The following is a 6,227-nucleotide window of genomic DNA, read 5'->3' as shown; positions in this document are numbered from 1 at the left end:
ATTAAGATAAAACATGTAATAATATAAACAAAACGAAAATTTCAAAATTCTATTTAAAAAAAAAATAACTCCATTATGAAATTAAATCAACCGGAATTCATTTTCGTCTCTTCATAAAAAAGTCAGTCATTTGAATCTTTTATTAAAAATTGATTAAAAGAATATTTGATTAATAAATAAAAGACAATATAAATTCAATGTTTAATCATCCAAGTTACAAATACAAGAAATACACATAGACACACAAGGAGTAGTAACACAATTTCAAATAAAGACAGATGATGAGGGGAGGTTCTGTCACGATTTCCCCATTGCTTATGACGTCACTCAGATTGTTCATGAACCCACCTGTGTGCCCGACACTGACAGTCAGTATGCAAGTCTTCTAGACCTTTTTCTCACAACTTGCCCTGAGCTATGTTCATCTTCCGTTCTGTCTCCACTGGGATCTTCTGACTATGTGGTTATATCAGTTAAGATAAAAACGAAATGTAATAAGTCCCCAGACGTACGTCTCCATCATATAGTATATCAATACTCTATGACTGACCGGGATAGCTTCTGTATATTTATATCTGATCTACCTCTGCATTCCATGTTTTAAAAAAACGTGTCCTTTATAGTATCAGACCTAATTGTAGACCGATTCATACCATCCAAAAATTCCAGCAAAAACCTAACAGGAAGCCGTGGTTCGCTCCAGAATGTGCTGCTACCATTGCACACAGAAATCACTTTTTTCATTGCTTCCAACGTAATAGATGTACTGAGACAAAAGCTATTTTCAAGACTGCCAGCAACCACTGTAAAAGATAATAAAAAATGCAAGAGAGTTGTATGCTCAGTCTGTTAAATCCAAAGTAGCTGAGCAGCAGCTTGGTTCTCACCAGTTTTGGCAAATAGCAAAAAGGGTCCTGAACAGAAGCGTGTGCTCTATCCAAACCATCACCAATGGACCTGAGGTAATCTCGTCAGCATCAGACAAAGCCAAACTCTGTGCCAAAAACTTTGCAGCCAATTCTACCCTATGCGATCAAGCCCCCCCCTCCCTGTATTTCCTCCTGTAACAAAAAACACGCAATGCGGCATACAAATATCTGTGTGTTATGTTGCCCAGCTAATAAAGAACTTTGATTCCAGTAAATCAACTGGTCCTGATGGCATTCCAATTATAGTGTTGAATAAGCTTCAACAAGAACTAGCTCCCATACTTACAAAGCTGTTCAAGCATTGTCTTAAGAAGAATTGTTTACCAACACCCTGAAAACCTCATCAGTACGCCCTGTATTTAAGAGTTCAGGTAATTGGTCATCTTCCTTTTAGTGCAGACCAATAAGTCTCCTGTGCGTCATGAGTAAGTTGCTGAAATCGGTGTTAAATGAAGAAGTAGTCAACCTTCTTAGTGACATGCAATATGGTTTCCGTTCTTAGTGACATGCAATATGGTTTCCGTTCTAACGGTTATAACTCAGGGTTAGTGAATCTTTCAACAAAGGCTTCCTTTCTATGGCAATTGCTCTTGAATTATCAAAAGCCTTTGATAGGGTATGGCATAAAGGCCTACTTCACAAAATTTCCAGCTACAGTATAGCTGGAAATATCTTTTCAATTATTAAATCATTTCTATCTGATAGGGTCATAAGAGTAGTGGTTGATGGGTAGAAATCGGAAACTCACAGTATTAATGTTGGAGTCTCTAAAGGGTCCATCCTGGGCCCAACTCTTTTCCTGGTCTACATCAATGATCTCCTAAATCACATCCTTAGATCATTCGTAGATATTTATGCTGATGACACTTTGGCAACACATCAAAGGCCGTAAATGACAAAATTCTCTCTGATTCTCTCTCCTCTGATCTTGAGCATGTGGTACAATAGCGATAGAGGTGGCTGATTACTTTTAATGCATCTAAAACCAAGCTTCTATCTTTACATCATCAATGCTCTGATCCCCATCTGGCATCAATTGAAATTAATGTCTCTCGTCTTAGGGAGGCTCCATGTTTTGAGAAGCTTCTGATCTTGACCTTTACTCCTGATCTGAAATGGAACACGTACATCAAATCTGTTGCCAAGGTCACTGGAAAAATGGTGGGATCCTTCTACTGCTCCTGTAGATATTTCACTGCTGATGCAATTCTCTATCTATGTAAAAGCCAAGTATGTCCAAGGATGGAGTACTGTTGCCACATATGTGCAGGAGCTGCTAAAACAGCTTATTCTATCTTGACAGAGTACAAAATAGACTTCATAGGTTAGTGTGGATGCTCTTTTCTTTTCTCTACAACCTCTTTCCCACAGAAGAGGTGTTGCGAGCTGGTCTCTGCTTTATTGTTATATCCATAGCAAGTGCTCATCTGAGCTCCAATCTATGGTCGCCCCTCGCCAAACATTCATGAAAAATACTCGTCTAGCTGAAACCACTGTCAATAATTTTCCCCACTCTTTATCTGTGCCTAAACCTAAACATAGATTTCATGAACAAAGCTTCTTTCTTAGAAGTGCACGCCTGTGGAACTCTCTTTCGTTTGCCTGTTTCCCAGCTAACTGCACGCCTTTTTTGCCTTTTTTTCCAGCTGACTATAATTTGGTTGTCTTCAAGTACAATGTAAACAAATGCTTGATGAACCGTCCCCTTAAGTAATCCAATTTACCAAATTAAAATGTTAGATGAAAGTCCTTCATGGAATCAAGGAGTTTAGAAGGTTAAAGTTCTGTGTGAAAATAATGAGATTATTTTAAAGTTTGTGTCTTATCTGGCGAAATTCGCCTTACTTAAAAGTCCCATTCATGAGGAAAGTAATTTGATGTTATTCATTAGAAAATGTGCAGAGTTGATGTGTGTGTGCATAAGTGATTTTTGAGTGTTCGCGTAGTGTGTGTCATGATCTTGACGGCATCGGCAGCAATGATGTCGTGAAGACGAGAGGCATGTTCTTGTGTGTCATCGAAACGATTGAATGAACGAAATGAATTGAATTAATTGAATTCACTGAATTGAATTCTTAACCCTAGAAGACTGTTTGATGCGTTTTTATACATTTTGGGCTCCAAAACAAGATTGCTACTGCTGATATTTTGTTTTTGGAAAAGCGTTAAAAAGACATTCTTCTGAATTTTCTCTGTTGTTGCAAAGAAAAAAAGAGTACACAAAAATCTTCCTGTAGACTCGTTTTCACATCTCCCAAAAATCCCCCCCCCCATCTGCTCCAGTGGCTTGTTTTCATAAAAGACAGTCCCCCAAATTTGCATACGTGCACGAGAGCACATGAGATTCTGTGAGACTGCATTGTTATATAAGGCAGCATGCGCCATCTTGAACCTTTTTCAGCATCATGACTCTGCGTCAGCAAAGTGCACACCGAGGCTGTTTAAGAGGTAAGCCTGCATTCCCACAGTTTTCGTTACACTACCCCGATATCATTATCATGGAGAGGGCAGGGACGTGGTGACCTTTTTCTTCGGATGCTTCTTTGGAGAGGAGGACCAGGAGCTTCGTTCTCGCCTGGGCTTTCATCCTTGGTTTCGGGGTCGGTGAACCTAGGGTTGCTAATTTCAGTGTCGCTATCCGACGAAGTCAGCAAAACCCAGAATGATGGTTCACTGGTCTCAGATCCAGTTTCGCTCTCATCACCAAGTGGCGGCTGCACTTGTGATGTTGGTCGAAGATCCTTGATGTGACGGGGCACCCCGTCTGATTACCTCAGTAACACGCCCGGTTCTGTAGCATGTGGTGCACTTGCCGCTGGGTTCTTAACTCAGGCGACATCCCCCTCTTTGATACTCTTTCTCGTCACCACTGGCTCGGGGAGTGGGCTGGTCCCAGGTCTCTCACCCTGATGTGATACTTGTGCAGTGCTTCAACTGGCGCAGTAAAGGGTGAAATGTCATCCTTAAGGGTGAGGTTATGCCAATAGACCATCTCAGGCACCGTACACCCCTTCCTAGCTGCAATAGTCTTGACGGTCCTGTAGTTTCGCTCAACAATTCCGTTCTCGCTAGGCACATGAGCGTACCCAAATTGCAGACATATACACCAGTCGTCTGTGAACTGTTTGAACTGCTCGCTAACAAAGGCGGTGCTATTGTCGGTGAGTATCTCAGAAGGGGGACCACACTCAAGGAAGACACTTTCCAGCGAAAGGGCCACCACAATGCAAATCTAGACGGTCCGCAATCGATGAGCGTCAAAAAATGCCCGCCGTTGTGGTGAGTTACATCTATTGCAAGCCTGTTCCAATTTCCTCTCACACTCAGTTTTCCCTTCTTCCACCGGACGGGTGCTGGGTCGATCGACCGGCAGGTTTCACAGCTCCTCACAACAGATTTCACATCCCTCTTTGACACATAGGGGTCAACCTACCTGGCAAAATAATGGGTTCGGTTTACAATGGGGTGCCCGATTTGGCAATACACATTAGCAACACGGTCCGGGCTAAGCCGACGCTCCACTGCGGTGCAATTCACAGGTGCCGGTTCATCCACTTTTTTTGGCAGGTTCAGCCAACAGCGTGGCACTCTGGTCAGGCGATCTGCGTGATTCTGACAGGACTGCACCAGTGTCACATCTACGGCCAGGTTGAATTCCTTGATGATCTCGATCAGGGTAGCAGGTCGTCTCCATATTAGCATTTCAGCCGATGCCTTTGTTGTCAACTGTGCTTTCCCACTCAAGGCATCGGTTATCTACCGATGCATGGAGTCTGTGATGATGTGTAGCACTCTGGCCTGCCACTAAAGCGCCAGATTTACCCCTTTGAGTGTAGCATCAAGCTCAACCAGGTTTATGTGCTGGCCTCATTTTCCGGCCGAAGCCAGCAGGCATCTTCTACGATAAATCTATCGACCGCCAGAGCAACGTGAAAGGCGAGTGAGCTGGCGTCCACCCAAACTGTAAACCCACTCCCGTCAATGCACCAGCTCCCTCGCACGGGGTCATCCTCGGTCACTCTGGCCACAGCTTTCACCAGCATGCTTTGCAAGGCGGGATCGCGCACCTCATCGTCCCATCTCATTGACATGGAAGTCGCACGTTGCTTTATGGACGCCACTGCCACCCGGAGTCACCCACACACGGGGAAGTGGCCTACCAGTTTTCCGCAGACGGAAAATATGTTCCGACGAGTGATGTTGGGTGGAACTTCTGGGATGTCACCACCTTTTCTCCAATGGAGTCCGTCTGCGCTGCCGCTCACACGCAAGCCAAGAACTTTGTTCCATCCTGCAGGCGTTTTGGTTCCTTGCACGACAGCCCGAAGTTCTCAAAGTGTTCTTTCACTACCTGAGAAGACATAAGGCTCTTGTTCACGAACATGTCATCAATATACAACGACACTGCCTGTCGTACGGCTTCATTCTGATGCCGGATCGCCTGCATAATTGCTGTCATAATGTTCGAGGCCACGTTCAGGCCAAACCCCAGCCTGGTCAAGCAATAGTGAGTCTCTTTGATCTCGACTGTCTGGCATGGCCACAGCGATTTCTCAACACATATCTGCAGGTAGGCTCTTCGCAGGTCCAGGATTGTTATGTACGCCCCTTGTTTCTGCCTCTCCCTCAGTTTATGTGCACAGACGTCAGCCCCCACTGCGTGTGGGTTGACGTGTTCATTGAATTCCTAGTAATCCATGACGGGTCGGACCTGTTTACTCTCTTGCCTGACGGCCATCAGAGGGATCAGCCCCCTTGGTGGCCCGAGCTCATCCTCTGGGTATGGAACCAGCCAGCCAGTATCCATCCAAACTTGGAGTTCTGCTTCGTACTACCCCCTGAGCCATGCGGGAGGGAGATACTCCGTCAGCTGATACCGCAAGGATACTGGTGGCTGGTCGCCCGATCACTTCCAGGACATGGTCCATGCATTTGTGCCCTTGTTGTATTCTGTGTGGAAGTCAGGTTCATCAAGAGTGATTGCCGCGCAGACCTGTTCCTCGCATTGGGAAAACCTGACATCACTGGCACGTCCACGGTGATTCCACCCAGCTGTTTAATAGTGTCCATTCCAAGGAGAAGGTCGTATCCAAGAAGCTCCCTTTCGACCACCAACACCTTCATAGCCACCGGGAGCCATTGCCAATGCTTATATGCACAATGTTCACCCTACAACACACCAGTGAGCCTCCACCAATGGTTAATACTAGGACCTTCTGTTTCGTCCATGTGGTGCAACATTTCTTGTGTATGAGAGTTTGGGTGCATCCGGCGTCAACCAGCGCTGAGCACCTACAC

Source organism: Euprymna scolopes, chromosome 16 (assembly GCF_053919585.1).
Source record: "Euprymna scolopes isolate OS-2025 chromosome 16, ASM5391958v1, whole genome shotgun sequence".
NCBI classification, from domain to species: domain Eukaryota; kingdom Metazoa; phylum Mollusca; class Cephalopoda; order Sepiida; family Sepiolidae; genus Euprymna; species Euprymna scolopes.
This window is presented reverse-complemented; position numbering follows the sequence as displayed.